The sequence below is a fragment of the Ambystoma mexicanum genome, chromosome 8 (genome assembly GCF_040938575.1).
Source record: "Ambystoma mexicanum isolate Mex_15411 chromosome 8, UKY_AmexF1_1, whole genome shotgun sequence".
Classification (NCBI taxonomy): Eukaryota; Metazoa; Chordata; class Amphibia; order Caudata; family Ambystomatidae; genus Ambystoma; species Ambystoma mexicanum.
In genome coordinates this window covers 1,395,706,766-1,395,730,345 of record NC_090929.1, presented here as the reverse complement: position 1 = coordinate 1,395,730,345, position 23,580 = coordinate 1,395,706,766, and positions in this window count along the sequence as shown.

The following is a 23,580-nucleotide window of genomic DNA, read 5'->3' as shown; positions in this document are numbered from 1 at the left end:
CCAGTGCCGCAACACCCCAGACGGGTCGGGTTTCACCTCCAAGAGGCAGTGTCCGAGGCTCTCCAGCAATTACTCTCCGACGGCATTATTGAGCCAGCAACGGGCCCAACCCCATGGGTTTCCCCCCTGGTGGTCGTACCAAAAGAAGGTGGAAAAATCCGTCTATGTGTGGACATGAGGGTGGCCAACACGGCTATCCAGCGGGAGAGGCACCCGGGTCCATGCATAGAAGACATGATTGTGCAGTTGAACAATGCCCAGATGTTTTCCAAGCTCGACCTGGTGCAGGGCTATCATCAGCTGGAGCTACACCCTGACTCTCGAGTCATCACAACATTTGCGACACATGATGGCCTATTCCGGTACCGCAGACTGAATTTCGGTATCTCGTCCGCTGCGGAGATTTTTCAGGAAGCCATACGTCAAATTATCAGACCCGTTAAGGGTGCTCTAAATTACAGCGACGACATACTTGTGTTCGGCGCCTCCAAGGAGTCCCACGACACAGCGCTGCACGCCACGTGTGAAGCCCTTCAAGCTGCTGGTCTCACGCTCAACATCTCCAAGTGCAGATTCAGCAAGACGAAACTTAAATTTTTCGGCCACATCTTCTCCGGGGAAGGGATGATGCCGGATCCCGACAAAGTTGCCACAATCACTGGCCTTGGCGAACCGCTGCAGGTTGCAGACGTCCGCTCTTTCCTCGGCATGGCGGGGTACTGTGCGAGATACATTCCCCACTTTGCCCCCCTCACCGACCCGTTGAGGAGGCTCCTGCAGAAGGAGACAGTGTTCGAGTGGACTCCCGCATGCCAGCAGGCATTCACTGCCATCAAGCAGGCCCTCACGGAGGCTCACCGCCTGGCCTACTTCAACCCCGCGTGGCACACCAAGGTGGTGGTGGACGCAAGCCCAGTCGGCCTTGGGGCCATACTAGCTCAAACCAGTGGGGCGGACATCAACCCGAGACATGTGGTCGCTTATGCGAGCAGAGCGCTATCCACGCCGGAGCTGGCTTATTCGCAAGCCGAGAAGGAGAGTTTGGCCGCAGTATGGGCATGTGAACATTTCCACAATTTCCTCATCGGGAAGAAGTTCACGCTGATTACCGACCACCAGGCACTCCTATCCCTGTTCGGGAACCCGCACACCAAGATGCCACCAAGGATTGAGCGGTGGGGCATCCGGCTTCAAGAGTACAACTACGACATCATCCATCGCCCCGGAGGTGAGCTGAACCCAGCCGATTATCTGTCACGACACCCTGTGGGGCCCCCGCTGACGCGGAAAGGAGATGTGGCCTATGTGCAATATATAGCAGATCGATCGCTACCACCAGCGTTGTCCCTCGAAAGGTTGGCCGCTGCATCTGCCGCCGACCCGACGACAGCCCTTGCAATCAGTTTGACTCTAACCAACAAATGGAAGGACCACCACAGGGCAATGCTAGCCCACCAGGGCGTCAACAAACAGGAAATCGCGAGACTGGCCAGAGTGCAGGGTGAACTGGCTGTGTAGGACAACAACATTCTTCTACGAGGCTGAAGGATTGTTATCCCCGCCACACTACGAAACGAGGTGGTCCGCACGGCCCACGAAGGTCACCGAGGGGCGGAGAACACCAAGAAACAGTTGAGATGCTACGTCTGGTTTCCCTTCCTAGATGTGGCGGTCGATGAATGGGTAAAAAACTGCCATGCGTGCCAGTGCACCGCCTCAATGGAACGTCCACCCCCGCTGCAACACACACAGATACCAGATCGCCCCTGGGAACGAGTAGCCGTGGACTTCTACGGACCGACCGAAACTGGCGACTACCTCCTGCTGCTAATAGATGAACATTCAAGGTTCCCCATAGTCAAATCGGTCTCCACCACAGCGTTTCCCCAGGTGGCAGAGGTATTAGAGGAAGTATTCAGCGAGTGGGGGGTTCCCAAAACCATCAAGTCTGACAATGGACCACCATTCTGCGGGCACGAGTTTGGAGAACTAGCGATGCATTTGGGTTTCAAGCACATGAAGATAACCCCTCGACACCCGCAAGCGAATGGGATGGCAGAACGCTTCATGGCCTCCATCAAGAAAGCGATACAAAGAGCCAAGGTGGAGGCAGTCCACCCGCATCAAGCACTGTGCCGCCTCCTGAGAGCTTACAGGAATACCCCGCATGAAGTTACGAACAAGACTCCTGCTGAACTAATGTTTCGCTATGAGGTGCGAACCCGCATCCCACGCAACCCGTCAAGTGAAGAACCGCTTGACACTGACACTCTCCAACGTGATGCTGAAGCAAAGGAGAAGGCGAGACGTGACACTGATGCGAGGCGCCACGCTGAAACAAAAGATTTCCAGGTAGGAGACAACGTCCTTGTGCAACAACCAATAACCAGGAAGACAGATCCACGATTTGCCCCAAGTCCCATGAGGGTAGTCGCAGTAAAAGGTACTATGGTGACGGCTGAAGATCAAAATAGAGCCGTCACCAGGAACTGTCAACAATTTAGACACTATATCAAGAGAGAAGGCTCGGAAGAGCCGAGGAGGTCTGTCTCCCCAGAACCTCGCATGCAGAGATATGACCTGTGGACCCCTCCGGTCGGGGATCCGGGAGGGACGAGACAGGGAGTGAACAATCCACTTGTCCTAGAGGCGACAGCTCAAGATGAGAGGCCCCGACGAGTGATCAAGAAACCGATGAGACTTGTTGAGGAATGTTGAGTTGATGTTAGGATATAATGTTCGGGGGTAGTGTTACCCAGCACTCCACGTGTTAAGGGCACTTGGCCCCCTCCGTTGGGGAGGCGGAGTGCTAGCGTGACGTGGGAGCGGGGAAGTGGGGGTTTGTGGGAAAGGCGCGTAGAGCGCCAGTTACGAGAAGGAAGGAAAGAATAAAGAGGTTTCCTTTATACCTCCGTGTGTGCGTCCTTTCTTTGTGCCGCGACCTCGGCAACAGATAGCCTCTGGCTTGTAATCTTTCTATCTGGGTATTAGTATGGGTAGTATAGCCCCTCTTGCATGTAAAATTCCTCTTAATCCCTAAAAACTGTCTGTATAGAAGGTTCTCTATAAGCACTTTGGGATGCTGACTAGAAAATAAGAGCATGGAATTGCAGTCAGTCGCTTTGCAGAAGTGGGTGGTGAAACAATGCCCCTCAGAGTGTCCAACAGTGATGTTGAGGAAAGAGATAGAGCTTTTGTGTGTCATCATGGTGAATTGCAGATTAAGGTTGCTGGAGTTCAGCCAATTAACAAAACCGTTAAGCGCTGTGAAGTCACGATTTCAAATACAGAAAATGTCATCAATATACCTGCTCCAACATTTTTTTGTTTTAAAATTCAGAAGACAAGAACATACACAAATAGTTAAAGAACACCACATTCCTCATTGAAAATTAAGGAATTAAGCAATGAAGTGAACCAACTGCTAGTGACACCTGCCCTCCATACCTGTCCATTCCCTAAAAACTCATATTAAATCTCGCATTCAGGCATTACGTTGCTCAATTCAGTAATGTGAATCCAAATACGCTGTTCCATTTTGTTAACAGCCTCTCTGATTGTACACCAGTCTTTACAGTTCCATGCAAGAATCCAGAACAGCTCTCCACTCCGGGGTGTGAGGCGATTCCTGTATCAATACCTTGCTTGGTTATCACTAGAGCCGTTGCATTGAACAATGTTTTTTTGACGGGAGCAAGCTATTGCCCCCAAATTCCAAGGAGTACCCATTTGTGTCCATGCTGAGTGGCTTCCACAGAGTCCTAAGAGCCTCCTAAATTCTCCTCCAGTAATCTTTAATCTGAGGGTACACGCAGAGAATGTGAATGCATGTACATGTGCTATATTTACATCTTGAAAAATGGTCATCCTCCCTCGTATCCATTTTATACAGCCTATTTGTGGGGCAGTAGAATCTGGGTAGCATTTGGAATGGCATTAGTCAAAGCCTGATGCAGATGACTACCACCTTGAGTGCATTTAGAGCCTTGTGTTGTCTGCCACTCCTTGAGATCCTATTTCTGCCTCCCTTATAACCTATGAGCTCTGTTGTTGTACTATCAACAACAATTATTTGTACATTATGGAGATGTCCTTCTCTGGAATCGGGGTCCCCCCACCACCCGCACCAGTGTTATCGACTCAGGTAAATCATACAGCCCTTTTAGATGCTGCTGGGAAGTATGCCACACTTCAAGGAAATGAATGAACCAAATTCTCCTTCTCCCTCTTGCAATTCTGTAAAATACTTTAGATACCTTTGGTAAAGTATGTTACATAGGTTGATTATTCCCCTCTCTATCCAACACCCCATGTCAAGAATTGTCCATAATTCTGCTAAATTCACATTATTCTACAGAGTGACTGCCAGAGTCAACCTATTATTCCAACCCATCCGTTTTGTGACCACCTGCTAGGTTTGCAGAACCAGATTGCCTGCCAGAAGAACTCTTGAGCTACCATGTCGAACTTGAAGCAAACATCCTGCTCCATTCGGAACTTTCTAGCCTAATTGGCGTGCCAATGGGATTCATGTCCACCCAGGTAATAGTGAAACCACCATATTCGAAACTCAATAGTACTTTTGGTGGTTCAGGAGGCCCAGACCCCCCTTCAGAGGTTGACACACTTATTGTTGTAATTGATACCAGTGGTACCAGTATTGCTACATTTAAATTTAACCAGGCAATATTCTATGGCTACCATTTTTTTATTACGCATCTGGTATAGAGTGGATTTGTCCCGGTTAATATGGAGACCACTATGATGCCAATTGACCTTCTGTTCCATCTGACCAGCAAATCCTTTTAAAAATGGGCTCATTTGTCAGCCACTGAGCAAGCGGTTCCATGATTAGGGAACAGAAAAGAGGAGACAGATGAAAAGATCCTGGAGGTGCAAAAATTTACTTTCACCATGGCTAACTGGACAATGTATGAAAGCTTCATCCAGTTTACGAAAAACGGGTTGCAATTCCCCATTTTAGAAAACAGCGTTCATACAAAGGACCACTCTATTGAGTTGATGGCCTTGTTGTACAACAACAGGAAAAAAATCGAGGAGTCTGGCAGGAATTCCAGAAGTGTATCATATTAAAAAGCTTCTCATATTCATACATGTAGATCTACCAGGGATGAAACAGCATTGATCTGGTTGGACTAATGATTGAGTGATATTTGATTTATATCGTACACAGGTGTTTCAGAGCACAACAAGGCAAGGGAGGGTAACAGGGAGAACAAAAAACAACAATCTTACTAAGCCCAGTGATATTGAGAACGCGCACGTGCATGGGAGAGGGAAAAAGGGGAGAAGTGCATGGAAGGGGGAGAGGTGGAAAGTGCAGAGCAATGGAATACAGATAAATAATAAATAAATAAATAATAACAAGCAACAAACAGTGGTAGTGCAGCCAGCAGGTGGCAAGTGCTAGGTTTGAGGCAACCGACAGTGTGAGTCTGTTAAGTGCAGAAAGAGAAAAGGGGGGGCTGTATGGCTACAAATACAGGCCCCAGTGCAAGGTTTTGACCGCAGGCAATGCGGGTCGTCGCAAGGTGAGTGGGTACCTGAGCCTGGAAGTCGGAAGGTAGGCCAGGTGCACGGTGCCAAGGGAGAGTAGATCAGCAGGGGAGAGGAGGGGCAAAGGCAGAAGCAAAGAGGAAGGTCTTGAGGTGATTCCGGAACCGGAGATGGTTTTCCTCAAGTTTAAAAGTGGCAGGGAGGCTGTTCCAAAGGGAGGCCCCAGTCAAAGACAAATATCTACCCCAGCTCGCTTCTTTGAGAAATGACTGACCTTGAGGGAGTTACAGGTAGAGGAGTGAAGAGCTTGAGAGGGAAGGTATTTACGAAGGGACATCTGAAGATATATTGGACCCAGGCCCCAGAAAGCCTTGTGGACAATGCAAAGGATTTTGAATGTAATCCTTGCAGCCACTGGGAGCCAGTGGAGAGATTCCGGGGCAGGAGAGATACGATCCCAGGGCTTCAGCTAAGGACCAGGCTTGCAGTCCTGTTCTGGATAAGTTGCAAAGGGCGGAGAGTAGAAGCAAGTAGATTTAGAAAGAGGCTGTTACAATAGTCCAACCTAGAGAGAACCAGGGCTCAAGAGACAGTGAGCTTCTGGGGGAAGGAGGTGAAGTAGGAAGTTTGACTTTTTAGAGACATCAGAGATGGACAGAGAAGTAAAGCTTGGAGTCAAAAATGACCAGAGGTTCTTAGCCTCACAGGTAGGGGTAGGAGGAGGGCCAAGGGAGGCCAGCCAGAGAGTGAGAGGAAAGGAGGGCGAGGGTGTGCTGATGAGGAGGATCTCTGTCTTGCTAACATTCAGGCAGAGATCGTTGGCGGCACACCAATCCTGAATGGCAGATAGGCAATCAGAGATGAGAGAAGGAGGGGAGGTGGCCAAGGGAAGCCTGAAAATGAGTTGAGTGTCATCAGCATAGCACTGAAAGTGGGAGCAAAAAATGGTGATGCGATGAGCGAGAGTTGCCAGGTATTGGTTAAAAAGCATGGGTGAGAGGTTAGACCCCTGGGGAACACCACAGGTAGACAGGGAGACAGAAGAAAGGAAGGAGCCAAGTTGGACCGGAAATGCAGAAATCACTGCCTGTAATCTATTTGCTAGTACATTTGCCATCTATTTGGCTTCAACGCTAGGGGGAGTGTATTGATTCTCTGGGATTGCCAACTATCTGGGGGGTTCCCCTCTTTTTGGATCACCACTACCGTACCCATCCGCAAATCACAGGGGAGGACCCTTCTGCCTGGCTTCCTGCATACATGTGAAGAAGCTGTTTGCTATCACCTTCACTCAGGAATTTCCATAGCTCAATTGGGAAACCATTAGGTCCCAGAGTTTTCCCAGTTGTAATTCGTGGATAAACCACTCAATGCCTGAGTGTATTATCTCTGCTTTCAGCACAGTCCTTTATTATTCATTCAGCAATAGAACTGTGAGTTCATGGAAAAAGGACTCAAGGTGCTGAGGAGTACTAATTCCTTTACTTGCATAACATTTGGAATAGAATGATGCAAATTCTTTCACTGTCTGGTGCACCCCATTTGCTTGCTCCGGCTTAGTGCTTGATTTCCTCCACTCATCTAACCTCCTCCTCCTTCCAAACCAGAAATGCCAGCAGCTTGCTCAACTTGTCTCTCTGGTCATAAACTCTCTCCCTGATCAACCATTGAAACTGTCACGATCTGCCATGCCGTTCTCCAGCTGTACCAGTGGAGGTACCTCCATGGCCCTCCTAATCATGGCGGCCTGGTTGGCCCATTCCGAGATAGCCACCAACGTCATCCATGTTGATGGGGACGTCCAGGTGGATGACATTATCAGTAGTATGATTATGGTTCCTCAGACCATCGGGTTGCATCCCAATGCTTCTTCTTCAAATAGCCCTGTAAGTATTAGTTCCTTTGTGCCCACTCCTATTCCCCCCGGTTCATTGCATGTGCCTTTCTTTTTTTTGTTTGGTGGTCAATCAGTCTTGTTTGCTTCTTCTGGTGAGGACTCACTGTACCCCCTAACATCCATTCCCCCTGTGAATGCTTGCATTCCCTGGCCTCCTTCTGTCCACTTAACATGTCTGGATTACATTCGATTACATCCGAAGCCTGGAGGAGCAGGAGCTTCCCCCATCCACTGCAGGAGCAGTAGGAAAGAGAATTGATGCCCGTGAGCCCTGCTATGATGCAAGGTAGGCAATATGCCTCCCCCAGCTGCGTTTCAGAATCTCTGCATCATGAATGCACTTTTTCGTGTATTTTTAGCGATATAATTAATTATATCTGCGCCGCTTCTGGCATCGCCTAGTTGTCCCATTTACCCCAGGATGTGGCTTCGTTCTGCACTGCAAGTGCATCCGACCTCCATTGGAAGCCACGAGGTCTTCCACCTTCCAAGATGGCCGACTGCCATCTCCTCAACCTTCTACCCGGCCCCACAGCACTGCGTGCACTGTGATTGGCCCCTCATCGGCATTTGTAGCCAAAGACAAGCCGGCAGGCTTGGAGCCGGCCCACATCCTAAGGCACAGTGCCTGTCTCAAGCCTGTCTATGCCGTCGCGCCGAGGGCCATGACCCCTGCCTCTCCCATGCCGCACCTCCAATAAACAGGGTAAGCGTGATACTCCTCTCTACAACATTGCCCATCCCCTGCTGCCGGCGATCTGAACCCGTCCATCAACGATCATCGAACCGGTGCGTTGCACCACAGTGAGTTCACTCCCTAGACACGGCACAACCTCTCTCTTCACTCACCCCTGACGCCGTTACAACCGAACTACAAGTCGTTCACTTGCTCTAAAGTAATCAACCCAGAATACCTCTACATGCAACTGTATCAAGTCTTACACTACATCTTCGATTTGTATGCCGAACAATTCTATGTAGCCCCCTTACCTTTGCATCCCGGACCACTGTCTCACTGCTCCTGGTCCCACGCCCATTGTGCCCGTAAACCGCCATGCAATGTGCACGTACAATTTGATTCTACTTAACCCTGCTACTCACCACATCTATGTGACCTGCATCATATTCAATGGTCTTCGGTTCTTGTACCATATTAGTAAAAATATCTAGCTAATTATTGTATTAAACTTATCAATTGAAGTAGCCCACCCCTGCATTGCATTAGCAAAGCTGATCTAGCCTACTTTATCATTGTGCTAACAAAGTTGAATCAGCCCATTTATGTACCATATTACCATAGTCGATTCTGCCCATTCTTGCATTTGATTAGCAAAGTTGAACTAGCCTACTTTCTCATTGTGCTAACAAAGTTGAATCAGCCCATTCATGCACTGTATTAGCAAAGTTGAATCTGCCCACTTTTGCATTTGATCAGCAAAGTTGAACTAGCCTACTTTCTCATTGTGCTAACAACGTTGAATCAGCCCATTCATGCACTGTATTTAGCAAAGTTGTATCTGCCTATCCTTGCATTGTAATAACTAAGCTGAACTAGCCTACTTTTGCACTGCACTAGCAAAATCTGAATTAGCCTACTCTCTGCATTATATCAGCAAAGCTAAGTTGAACCTGGCTGCAATTTGCCTACAGTACCCACCTGCTTGCGCCCAGCCCTCAACCTACCCCGTACTCACAATTATGCTCCCTTGGCTCATTCTCATTATGTTCCCTTTCTGTGTCCTGAATAACAATACACCTTGTGGCTCAAACATCTATATATCACTTAGCAATGGACTAGCCAAACTTGGCTGCCTAAGACACTACCCCATCCCCTGTCCCACACCTTTTCTGCCCACCCTACCACCTTTCCCCCTTACTGTCTACAGACATCATACTGCCAAAGCTAGCCTTACACCAGTTAACACTCCTCTCAACACTTCCAGCCCTCCTAAAAATGAATACACGGATACCAATACTAACCAGCCCAAACTACCAGGTTACCAGCCAGCAGCCAACCCTGACCTCTCTACCCGCAATAACAGACTTGGCTCAGGACTCCACACCTTACCTAGTAAGTCGCCCACAATACCCATGATCAAGGAGACCAATAAGAACGGTACTAATACTACCAATATTTGATATCTCTAAAAGGAGCCCTACTCAATGTCAGATCCCTTGTCGCTCATCCCACTGAAATCGCTGACATCATCATTTTAGCTGATCTTGACTTCCTTGCTACCACAGAAACATGATTACATGAGGCAGCAGGACCCTATCTAACCCTTGCTGTTCTCAACAACTACTCTATCCTTAGAGCGGATAGAGTTAATGCTCGCGGAGGAGGTGTAGCATTCATTTTCAAATCCTCACTTTACCTCAGATCCATCACCTCCCCTCCATTAGAATCATGTGAGCATCTCACCATCAAAATACAAACCACCCCTAAGAGCTCCATCACCATGCAACTTATATACAGACCCCCAGGTCCCACAGGTACTTTTGAGGAAGACATTACTTCACTAATAGCTGAGAACTCTAAGCCTCTTTCACAAAATATCTTTCAAGGAGGCTTTAACCTCGGGTACAATGACCCTAACGACACTCCTGCCTCATCCCTTGCTAACGCCCTATCAGAGCATAACTATACTCAAATCAACACACTACCAACCCATCAGAAAGGCAGAACCATCGACTGGGTCGCAGCCCATAATTGCAACATCACCTGCAAAGCACCCCAACCTCTTGTTTCCTCATACCTTTTGACATCAGCATCAACAACCCTAATCCCAAACAATGCCCTCTCACGCCTGCCAGTCTAAATAGAAACAAGCGCAACATTACGGCGGACACCATCACACCATTGGTTCTCCCCCTCCTTAACTCGCTTCCAGCCACTGCGGACCTCAGCCTCCTAGTCAGCACCTACAATGACACCATGACTAACGCCATCAACGCCGTGGCCCCTCTAAAGTTACGTAAAGGCAAACCTAGAGCGCAAAATTAAAACCAAAATTGAGGCTAAATGACTACAACTATCCAATAGCAACTCCTCCACCCCCAGAATATCCACCCCCACTAATACCACCGCTGGGTTCACATTCAAAAAGGTTACCATACCAGAAGTCCAAAAAATTATAGCATCCCTCAAACCTTCTAATTGCAAAGGGGACAGCTGCCCTGCCCAGATGATCAAAAATGCAGCAAGAGACCTTTCCCCCTTCATCTCCAAACTCATAAACCTATCCTTCTCCACCAACTCTATACCCAACAACTTGAAACGGTCATGGGTGCTCCCCCTCCTAAAAAAACAATCCTTACACCCAGCCATTCCCACTAACTACAGGCCGATCACTACGGTCCCCTTCCTGCTAAAAATCCTTGATACAGTTGCCTACTTGCAAATTCAGGACTACTTAGAATCCAATCAACTACTAGGGTTGTGTCAATCTGGCTTCGACCTCAACACAGAACAGAAACTGCCCTTGTTGACCTCAAAAGTCAGATTGATGACATCAAAGACAAAGGAAAAGCGGCCATCCTGCTCCTTCTAGACCTCTCATCAGCCTTCGACTTGGTCGATCATAAAATACTCTGCAACCACCTTTCATCTGCTGCCCATTTCTCACCCTCAGCTGTCATGTGGATACAATCTTTCTTAGCCAATAGAACCATGCGAGTCTTTTCACCTGCAGCTGCAGCAGACCTCATCCCCATTACTTGTGGTGTCCCACAAGGATCTTGTGTTTCCCCCACCCTTTAAAACCTCTAGTTGACAAATTGGACTATCTGGGTGTCACCTACACAAACTACGCGGATGACACCCAGATACTCCTCACCATCTCTGGCAACTACCAGGCTGACGTCACCAGGATTAACGAAATCTTCTCCATCATTCATACATGGATGGCCACACATGGCCTTTGTCTGAATGATGAGAAGACGGAACACCTCCTGGTCGGTTCTCCCAATAGCTCACAGAAACTCAGCCCTGACTACTCCAACATCATCATTGATGGTAACACCATCCCCGTCGCTAAAAATGTGAAAACCCTAGGCTTCTATCTTGATGCCAATACTAACCTTTCAAAACAAGTCAACATGACTGCCTCTACTACCGCCTACACTGGGAAACTAATTAGAGCTTTCAGTCCTTTTCTATCCATGAACAGCTGCCTAACATTGGCCAGGGCGCTCATACAATCTAAGCGTGACTACTGTAACAGCCTTTACCTAGGGGCCAACCAAGGTATAATTAATAAACTCCAGGTTCTCCAAAACAATGCGCTGCGAGCAGCACTAAACATCCCTAAGAGAGAGCACATCTCCCCCATCAGAATTTCATGCAAATGGCTCTCCATTCAACAACAAATTGACGTAAAAACTCTTTGCCTTACCTACAAAGCCTTAAACCACCTAGCCCCCCCATATCTCACCAACAAACTCTCTTTGAAGCCTAACACCAGAATCACTAGATCCGCTTACACTCTTGGCCTCACTGTGCCTAGATTCACCTCTAAAAGAGCTGGCGGCTCAAGCTTCACAGTCCTCGCCCCTCAACTTTGGAACTCCCTGCAGCTGAATATCAAATCGGCCGCTTCATTCTATCTGTTCAGGAAGCTAGTCATTGGTTGGCTACTGGACAAAACCAAAACCAATCCAAAGTCCGACTAAGACCACGATTACTGTATATACTGTACAAACTATTCAAATGTTTTAATTGTATGCTCTAATTACCGCAGATTGTATATATTGTATATCACTTCTACATAATGTATAACTGCAAACTATATATATTGTACCTTCTGTAACCTGTTTTTAAGCGCCCTTTTACTCCAGGGTCTGGTGCGCTATATAAATAAACAAACAAACAAACAAACAAACATTCAACTATCATCTTACCTCTGCACATCAGCACAGAATATCCCTGGATTACTTTCAACAAATGTGTTTACTTCTGCAAGCCACTAAACTCCTTTCCCTTGGGACAAGTTGCTGAATGTTTTTTTCTGCTTCTGGCTTTTACTCTCACAGCGTAAAATACTAGGAATGTATATAACGTATTGCCTCGAAAAAGACCTATGGGCGAAACTTTGGGCATGGAGTTGGCATATTAAGCTCAATTGTCAAACTCACCATAATTTCTACATCACATAAATACAGATGACTCAGAATAACTTGTGAAAGACACTACCTTTGCATACAACTCATGTATTAAGCATTTATTTGTTGTGTTTCATTTATGATACCAGTGAGAAGCGCTTACAATGGGGATACTTGCTCCAAGAGGGAATGAAGGGCTATAGCTGAGGGAGGTGAAAGCTGAGTGGGAAATAGGGAGGGATCTGGGTTTGCAGAATGGGTAGACAGGGAGATGAATGGCAGACAGAGAGTATGGTGGGGGAGAATGAAGGAGGGGTAGTGATGTGAGGTGGGGAGATGATTGCTTTGTAGGCTATGAGGCTATGAGTGGTGAAAGGTGACTTGGGGCAAGAAAGAGATAAGGAAGGTGACAGCGGGGTTGGTGTTAGGCGTTAGAAGGGTGAGAGTGGATGATGGAGTAGGGGAGATGGCCAAGAAGGGGTAGGAAGGAGAAATGGTGATAGATTGAATATGGGGAGAGGGAAGTGAGGAGAGAGGGAATGAGGAAGGGGGACAGGGCAAGGAGAGTGTGAAAGAAAAATGTGGAGATGGGAGGATCAAGTGGAGTGGCGTTAAGTCCCAACAGAGAGGAGAGGATGGGAGGGTGGAGGGTTGTCGAAGGGGATACAACACTTAGACAGATAATGGAAGAAAGCAGGGAGAAGGAGGTAGACGGGTCATGGCGAGAGTGGAAAGAGGGTTGATTGGTGGGTGCGGAATGAGGGAGGAGTGAGGAGGGGAGGAAGAGTGAAGGCGTTAGAAGAGAGGCAGGGTGATGGGGAGAGTGAAAAGAGAGGCAAGGAGTGGGTCAGAAGGGAAGTACAGCAGAGGAAGCACAGAGGGAGGAGAGAGGAATGAGTGGGGGAAGTGGTAAATTGGGAGACAGTATAGAGGATATAGTGGAGCAGATGGGTGGGAGTGTAAAACAGGCAATGGGGGAGTGAAAGATGAGGTGAACTGTGAGAGGAAAAAGGGGATGGGTGAGGGTCAGTGGAGGGGAGAGGTATTTTGCAGGAAGAGCTGGGAGAGATGAATATGGATTTGGAGGGAGAGATTGACACAAAAGGGGAGAAAAAGGTGAATGGGGTCAGGAGAGGGGAAGGAATGGTTAAGTATGTGGAGAGGATTGGCACTGGGTGTGGAAATGTTGAAATCTGGAGTTGGATGGCTAGTATGGATAGTGGGTATTTCGGTAGAGTGGGGGCACATGGATGGTTGGAATATTTGGGTGAGTGGATGCATATGGCGATGAAGAGAGTGGGGTGGATGTGGGATCAAGAGGCTAATGGGGGTTTGGTTAGTGGATAGAGAAAGGGGTGGGATGATGGGCATTGTGGGTGGGAAAGGAAGAGTTTTGCAGTGGATGTGGGTTGTAAGTTGGCGAAAGTGGGAATTGTCAGGATCCTGGCTGTGCCCTGGTTATCCTGGTTGGTACTAGTGGGCCCAGTTACAGATTTGTATATAGGTATTTATATTTAATTTAATTTTTCAGGCAGGCAGGCATACGTTTTCCTTAATCACTATCTACAGGAAGATGTGCCTTGCCCAAGGCAAGATGGTGGGCAGAATTGAAGTCTCTACTAATGAGGTCAGACTGCAATCCCGCGGTTACTTGGATTTCTGACTAGGATTCTAAACTGCCTTTCATTGATTATAAACCTAGAGGTAGGAGCTGTTTTGAGTAAGCTCCAGTTTTCAGGCTTGTATTCAAGTTCAGGAACCTATCAGCCCTTAGTGGGACATGATTCAGCAGCTGGTGGGAGAAAATCCATTTTAGCATTTTGAAGAAAGTGCAAATTACAAAACTGCATCTTAAATGTCGAAGAATAAGTATTACTAGAACTTTAGGCCTGTCAGGCCGTCAGGCGTTTAAGTAAATAATTCTCCAGTAAAAGAGCAACTTATTTAACGTTTGGAATTTAAGAAGTATAATACTAGCTAACAAAAGTTTAATTCAGCTAGTGTTTGAACGTGCGAGCTTGAGAGAGAAATACACGTGATTGTTGCTCCATGAAACTGTATTTCAACCCACATCAGCGTTTCATTGGGGGTTGAGAGGTGTCAAAGTGTAAACCAGCATTTGCCAGCCGAAAGTGTTTCGAGTTCTGTTGTGCTGCGAGAAACGGACGAGCAGTGTTTGCGAGCCGCTGAGATTCAGAGCTTCTGTGCAGTCCGTGAAGCGTCTGGGAAGCATCATTCGTTTTCAGCATTTTCCGGCGCTAGTCGACACTGATGAGGGGCTTAGCAAGAAAGGTCGAATGTGCAAGCAATTTCAACCTTTTGGACTCCTACACTAAAGTGCTGTTGCGCTCCTGTTAAAGAAATGCTGAACTCAAGTCAATTTACTAGCAACTAGTAACTCTCCATCAAGAAGTAGCAGCAACAAGGTAGATACCAGTGAGCGTTTATAGGCATACACTGCAATTCATTTTAAAAAAGTACTTCAGTTAGTTTAGAGGTAATGAGTTTAGCATTATAGAGTTCTTAAGGTAAACTCATTTGCAAAATAAAAACCCTCCTCAGAGTGCCAACTGTATGGCACCCTTAATGGTACCATTGGCTCTCTCTACAAGGCCATTGGCACACGGATTATACAAGGCCGTGCGATGATGCACTATTGCACATTGTCCCAGGAATTCCTTCATAGCCTTAGAGGTGAACTGTACCCCATTGTCGGTGACCAAGCTAGCCGGGATCCCCTCCCTGTCAAACACTTTCTTCAAGAAGGCAATAACACAATCCGTGGTCACTCTTTCAAATGCTGCCACCTCAACACCTCAATCCACCTAGAGGTGTAATCCACAAGAACCAATAGGAACCTACACTCCGGCTGTAAGCATTCAAAAGGGCCCATAATATCCAGAGCCAACTTGGACCAAACTTCTTTCAGGATATCAATAGAATGGACAGGCTGGGACGCACCACCTTGCTCTTGTCGCTAATAGCACACGCCTGGTATTCCTTCACTGCCTCCTCAACATCCCGGTCCATGGAAGGCCACCAGTACTCCTCCCGCAATTGCCTCTTGGTCAAAGAACAACCCAAATGTTCCTCATGAGCCAAATCCACAATCTTACCCCTAAGACTGACCGGCGGTACCAATTTGACTCCTCTGGACACACCCCATGGACCATCAGCTAACTCATGTAAGACTTGGGTAAGACTTGGGTAAGACTTGGGTATAACCCTTTCCTTCAGGTCTATTCTTTACAGCCTCCCAACCCTTGTTGAGACCTTTACGAATCCATTTCAATTGAACATCAGCCTCATTTTCTGTGTCCCAGACTAACTTATCCACAGCCGGCGTAATACACGCAATCTGACATCCTTGCAACTCCTCATCCTTACCATACTCACACTCGTCATTATCGTGACTTTCTGTGATAGGTAGCCATGACAAACAGTCAGCTACCACATTCTGTTTCCCTGGAACATACTGCATGACGAAGTTGTAACCTTGTAGCTCAACCGACCACTTAGCTATCCTTGGAGACACAGCCCCCACACCTCTAGTGAAAAACACTTGGACCAAAGGCTTATGGTCGGTCCTGACCACGTATGGAACACCCCACAGAAACGTCCTTAAGTGCTTCAATGCCCGCAGCACAGCCAAAGCCTCTCTTTCAATCACAGAATATCTACTTTCCACTTCTCTCAACGTCCTGGAGGCAAAAGCCACTGGTTTACGCTCCCCTTCACTCCAATGTTCCAATACTGCTCCCAGGCCTGCCTCACTAGCATCCACAGTGAGTACTGTTTTATGTTTCGGATCAAAAGACCTCAGACTTGGAGCATTCTCTACATCACTCTTTACAACATTGAATTCCTCGTCACACAACTCAGACCACACAAATCTGGCAGATTTCTTCATCAAAGCCCTCATGACCACCGTCTTCTCAGCTTAATTTGGTATGAATTTAACATAATACTCTGCAAGACCCAAGAACACTCTCAACTGATCCTTGTTACTGGGAGCTGGAGTGTCTTTTATCACCTGAACTAGTTCAAACCTTGGACTGACACCCTCCGCACTCAGAGTATGACCCAGGTACGTTACTTTGTCCACTCCCACCTGACACTTAGACAACTTCACCGTAAGACCTCTTTGTTTCAACACCTCCATGACCTTCCGAACCCTGACATCATGCTCCTCCCTACATCCACCCCAAACTAAAATGTCATCTTGAAAATAACACATTCCTGGCAAACTCCCAAACATTTCTTGCATCAATCATTGAAATACAGCTGATGCCGATGCAAGTCCAAAGGACATATGACAAAAGCAATAAGCTCCAAATGGAGTCACAAATGAGGTAAGGGGCCTGAACTCAACGTGTAGATCGATCTGATGGTATGCTGTAGACAGGTCAAATGTAGAAAAACAAGTTGCCTTACCCATGGTCAACAACAGTTAATTAATGTTCGGCAAGGGGTGCCGATCCACCCAAATACTAGAATTCAATTCCCGGAGGTCCACACACATTCTTATGTTCCCATCCACCTTCTTAACCAGGACCACCAGAAATAACCACTCTGAACACTCAATGGGCTCAATGATTCCTGCCTCCTCCAATTTGCATAATTCTCTTTTCAAACCCTCCCTCGCTGAGACAGGCACTCTTCTCACTTTGTGCACTTTAGGTACAGCACCCTTCTTTAAAACAATGCGATGGCAAAATCCTCTGAGCTTCCCCAACGTATCGGAGAACACCTCTGGAAACTCTGCCATGAGTGAAATTGAAGTCAACTCATTACCATTCTTACCCTCATCCAGGATGCTAAGCACTGGAACTTCCTTCCCCGGATGTATCTCCATCCCTAAAGCTGCTTGCTCATCCCAACCCAGGATACTCGTACCCTTGTGTGCCACATACAACTTTCCAGCAGCCTGACGACCCCTAAAAGCAAAATTGGACCAATCATAACCCAACACCTCAATAGGATTTTGCCCATACGCACTGGGATTGATATCAGACGCATACAAAGCTGATATCTCCCTCCCCAACTTTCCCACATATACCTCAGGGGCCACCAGGGTGTATGGTGACCCTGAATCAACCAACATATCCAAATGGTGATCATCCACCAACACCGATACCCATGGACCCTTGCAAGCCTTTCCTTCCACATGCAAAATCACACCCTGCTCGGTTTTACCCGCCGACACCACCTCATGCACCAAAGCGCATTCTTCAGATGCAACATTGGCCACCATATTAAACTTGCACATGCGAGCATAATGACCGGTGCGCTTGCACTTTCTACATTCTACATTTCCGGCAGGGCATACTTTAGAGTCAGAGGAATGACTAGACCATCCACAGTTTTTGCACATTTCTTTCCCTTTAGACCACCACCCCCCTTGGTTACCAGTTTTCTCAGCCACCTTTCGGTTGCAGGGTACAACAGCATGAACCTCATCCTTGGATGTGTCTCTGTCTGTAACTATTTGTACACTTGTTCTGGATGCCTCAATCACTCTGGCAATCTCCAAGACCTTGTCTGTCATGATGCCTACCCCTGGGCATCCGGACCAAGCCCATCAGCCCCGGAAGCAGGCATCCAGATGCTTATTAAAAGCCTAGCAGCCCCGACTAGGGGCTGTCTGGGTACAGTACTGGCGCCATAGGCACCAGGCTCATATGCATTACTTACCTCATGCAGACCATGCTGCAATGAATCCAAGCCAACATGAGGCCTGAATGGGACTATTTTACTTCAGGGACTATTTTGTACTCGGCCGTTGTTCTGGGGGAACCTCTTACCTGGGACTACTTTGAAGGCTAGTTAAACCACGCCCGAACAGCAGCTCACGCTTCGCGTTATTCTGCATCAGCAGCGTGACGCTCACCGTGCCTGCAGTCAGCATTCAGTCTTCTGCCACGCCCTCCTCGAAGCCAGAGCTCCTAGAAAAAGAGGAAAGAAGAAGGAAAGGTTAGAACACGAACATTATTTAATTCCTCACCTGATTCCGGATCCATCACGTCTTCGAACTTGGAAAGGATATTATTTCTGTACGCGTCACATCGCCAGCTGCAGCGCCGCACCATACTCACCAGTCCTCACAGCATCTTTCGATTCGGCGCTGCCTCCATCATTTTCTTCGCCGAACTCCAGCGTCTAGGGGACAAAAGAAATAACAAGGTGAGCCGAGAGAGCTAACAAATACAATCTCTTTTTACCACCATAGACTTACCCGATTTACCACTGGAGGCAGTATTCTTTAACACGCCACATCTTCTTACGCCGCACCTGTAAGGAGAGAGAAAACAACAAGTTAAATACACGCATCTTTTACCGGACAGTGTTGGGTAATACAGACTCTTAGCTAAACGCCATCAGCTGCCACAAGACAATCTTTTCTTGGACCCAGCTGCAACACAAGAAGGGAATGGAACAAGAGTGAACATCGGACATATTGAACTCTTTGAACTTTGTACTTACGGGTCCTCGCCAGGAACCTCAGAGTCAATATTCATCCGGAACTCTTCCAATGCCTTCGAACCAGTGAAGTAACTGGTATCTACGCGCCCCTGCATTCCACGCAGGATGGAGAGCTCATCATTCAAAAACATAAGGTGAGATTACTGAAAGGAAATATCGGAGGTGATTAGTGGGGAGAACAGTGGGGTGCCATCACTAGAATCCACGGGTGGCTAAATCCCTTTCTCCCCTTGCAGGAGTATACTTCTACGGGTCAAGCAGACGAGATTAGGCGGGCCAGTCCAGTCTGTCATCTCTGCACTACGCATCACGTTGGAGGAGAACGCAGCTGCCTGGATCCGATCGACGCCCCTGTGGGAGCCAGGTGAGCGTAACAGAACGCGAAGCCTATCTACAAATCCCCACCGGGGCGTTATGGAAACCTCAGAAACCGACCAACTAGCCCAATTATTAGGGGAACTTAGGGCGGAAGTGCACTCCGCATGCCAAGAAACTAATGCCCTCAGGAGAGAACTGATTGTGTCACAGGAGCGCACTGATGATCTTGCTAGACAACTGCTGCAAAACCAAGCTAGGCAAACACCCCTACCTGGGCTCGGGGGGAACCCAACTCCTGTTTCATCGAGCAATCCTGTGCAAGTAATTCTACCAGGGACTATTCCTTTAGCTCCACCCGACTGCTTTGCTGGGGACCCAAAAAGGTTTGCCGTGTTTATGAACCAATGCCGCTTGCACTTTTTATGCAGACCTGGAGCTTTTCCAAACGACCAAGCCAAAGTAGCCTTTGTACTATCATATCTTAGTGGCAGCGCAACCGATTGAATTCCACTAGTCAACCAGGATGACCCTCTTCTTCGGGATTGTCAGGGTTTTCAAATGAGCATGGAAAGACTATTCGCCAGACATTCACAGGGACAGGCACTGGATAACAAACTTTTATCCCTATGACAGGGTAACCAGGATCTGCTAACCTATATCGCAACCTTCAATAGGTTGGTGGTGGAAACTGGATGGCCTGAGGTAAAACGAATTACATTATTTCATCGTGGACTTCGGGGAGAACTCAAAGATGTTTTAGCTCAAGTTGTGAACCCACCTCAGGATTGCGCAGAATATATAGACTTAGTGGTCCAGTTAAACCACCGACTTCAGAATAGAAAGGCTGATCGAGCTAAGTTCAAGAATCGGGTATTGGTTAAACCCAACGTTACCACCAAAGGAACAGATGCATCAGAACCTATCCAGATCGGGGGGGTTAAAGGACCCTTAACTCAAAAGGAAAGAGAAAAGAGACGGCAGATGCAATTGTGTCTGTACTGTGGAACCTCAGGACATTTCCTACGGGATTGCCCTATAAAACCACCCAAGAAAGTGGTAGGAGTTGCTGACAAAAGCCAAATAGAGCCTGATTCGGGAAACGACCACGCCCGACAAGTGTAGAGGTCCGTTTGCCGGGCTTAAAGAAGGACACTCAGACCTCACACCTAATCATACCAATGGTCCTTATTGATCCAAGGCAGCCATCACGTATGCACGCAGTAAGGGCATACATTGATGTTGGGGCCGTAGGAAACTATATGGACCATGAATGGGCTTCAAGGATGAATCTACCTCTTTGCAAAAAGACCACTTCGGATGTCATCACCACAGTCGATGGAACGGAAATTGCCTCTGGGTCCGTAACTCATTCCACTACAGAGATGACACTGTTGGGTCAAAATGGGCATCGAGAAACTATTGTGTTTGATTTAATCAAAGCCCCGCAGTTCCAAATAATTCTGGGAATGCCATGGTTGGAAAAACACAATCCTTGTATTGAATGGCGAGAGAAAAGAATGACCTTCCCGGATTGTGCACACACCTGTTAGTCGGAAAAAACCTTGAACAAAGGCCTGGCCACAGTCACTAATCCAATCGTGCAGTTACCTCAGGAATATCAAGAATTTCAGGATGTTTTTTCAAAAAGAACAGGCAAACACCTTACCACCTCACAGATCATACGATTGTCAAATCGACCTCTTACCCGGTGCACAACCTCCATGCAGTAGGATCTACGCCCTTACGGAACCCGAAAATCTTCACCTACGACAATACATGGACCAATAACTTGCTAATGGCTTCATTCGTCCATCCAAGTCTCCTGCATCCTCAGCTTTATTCTTAGTGCCTAAAAAGGAAGGTGACCTTAGAACGTGCATAGACTACCGCGCAATAAATCAGATTACGGTAAAAAACCGATACCCATTGCCTCTGATCCCCGAATTACTAGACCAAGTAAAGGATGCTTGTATCTACACTAAGTTAGATCTCTGAGGGGCATATCATCTGGTACGTGTAAGGAAAGGCAATGAATGATAGACTGCCTTTCGCACCAAGTACGGATTATTCGAATATCAGGTGATGCCCTTCGGGTTGTGCAATGCACCAGCAGCCTTCCAGAATTTTATGAACGATGTCCTTCGTGAACTCATTGATGTCTGTGTTGTCGTATACATAGATGATATTCTAGTGTACTCATCCTCGGAATCAGACCATGTTAAGCACGTTCGTGCAGTCCTTGAGAAACTACGCCAGCACAAGTTATACGCAAAATTGGAAAAATGTGTTTTTCATTCTACAGAGGTTGAATTCCTTGGATTTATTCTGACTCCAAAAGGAGTTTGAATGGACTCTCGAAAGGTGGACGCAATTCTCAAGTGGCCTTCAACCAGTTCAGTTAAAGGGGTACAAAGCATGCTTGGATTTGCTAATTTCTATCGCAGATTTATTCCTGAATTCTCACATATTGTACACCCCATCACAGCACTTTTGCAAAAAAACAAATGCTTCTTGTGGACCGAAGAGGCCGAAAGAGCCTTCCAAGAGCTAAAATTGAAATTCACGTCTGCACCTGTCTAAAGCACCCACGCCCGAGCTTCCATACATAGTTGAAACCGATGCATCCAGTTTAGCCATGGTAGCTGTCCTGTCCCAGAAGGATCCTGAAACCGGTCAACTTCATCCAGTAGCATTCTGGTCAAGAAAGTTCTCGGCACCCGAGTTAAACTATGTGGTTACCGATAAAGAGTTGTTAGCCATCAAATCTGCCTTCAAGGCTTGGCGGCATTATCTTCTCGGTGCCAGGCATACCATGACTGTAATCACCGATCACAGGAATTTGCAATATTTGAAAACAGCCAAGGCCCAATCATCGCGTCAACTTCGATGGGCATTATTCTTTGCCGAATTCAATTTCGTGATCACTTATCGACCAGGTGGTAAAAATGGCAAGGCAGATGCCTTATCCCGAATAGGGATGGGAGAAGCATATCCGAACCCGGAACCGGTGCCTATAATTTCAGAACAAAGAATTATTAGCATAACTACTCTACAGACTTTAGAAGATATTCATTTAAAAATCCAACAACTTTTCGATCCAGCAGCCCTGCAGGACTGGGTAAAGAAAGGCCAAGATTTGTCAGTCATCAATGACCTACCTTAGTATCAAGGGCGTCTATTTCTACCACACAAGGAACTACAAGAACTAGTTATCTCCAATTATCATGATGCTCTGATGGAAGGACACCCAGGTTTTGCAAATACTGAAGCTAAAATTAAAAGACAATTCTCGTGGCCCACCTGGCGAAAAGACGTAAAGTCATTTGTGCTATCTTGTGGTATCTGCGCCCAAAACAAAAGTCAGAAGAAAAAACCAGCTGGTCTTTTACAACCTTTGGATATTCCACCTACTCCATGGCACACTTTGTCTTTAGACTTTATCACTGATCTACCTCCATGTAATGGATTTAACACCATTCTAGTTATTGTGGATCTATTTTCCAAGATGGCCCACTTTATTCCTTTGAAGGGATTACTTTCCGCTTCAATTTTGGCCAAGGAATTTCTCGAAAACATTGTTCGAATACATGGATTTCCACCTGTATTGGTCTCTGACCGAGGTAGTCATTTCATTTCACAGTTTTGGAAAAAATGTTGTCAATTAGCGCAAATCGACGTGAGGTTATCAACCGGTCACCATCCCCAGACCAATGGTCAGACGGAGAGGACCAACCAGACTCTTGAACAATACCTACGTTGTATGCTACACCAAACCGAAATCAATTGGAAGGATATTTTATGGATTTCTGAATACGCATACAATAACTCTGTACATTCAGGAACCAGACAAAGCCCCTTTTATACCATATAGGGACATCATCATCGAACCTCAGAACTCGATTCGCCTCAACACTTAGAAATGCCCGCAGTGAATCAACTGCACTCTGCTATTACACAAGCCTTTAAGGAGGCAACGGAACATTTGAAAATAGCGAAAGAGAAATATAAGAAAAATGCTGATCAACATAGAAGTGATGCTCCACAATACCAGATTGGGGATCAAGTTTGGCTGGCTACAAAACACATACCTCTAAAAGGGACTCAGACTTTTAATCCTAGATATTTGGGACCTTACACTATTAAGGCCATTATCAACCCGGTGGCCGTCAAATTGGAATTACATTCGAATATGCGGATTCATCCTTTCTTTCATGTTTCACTTCTAAAACCAGTTCAACCCGGGACAAGACTGCCAAAACACCCGA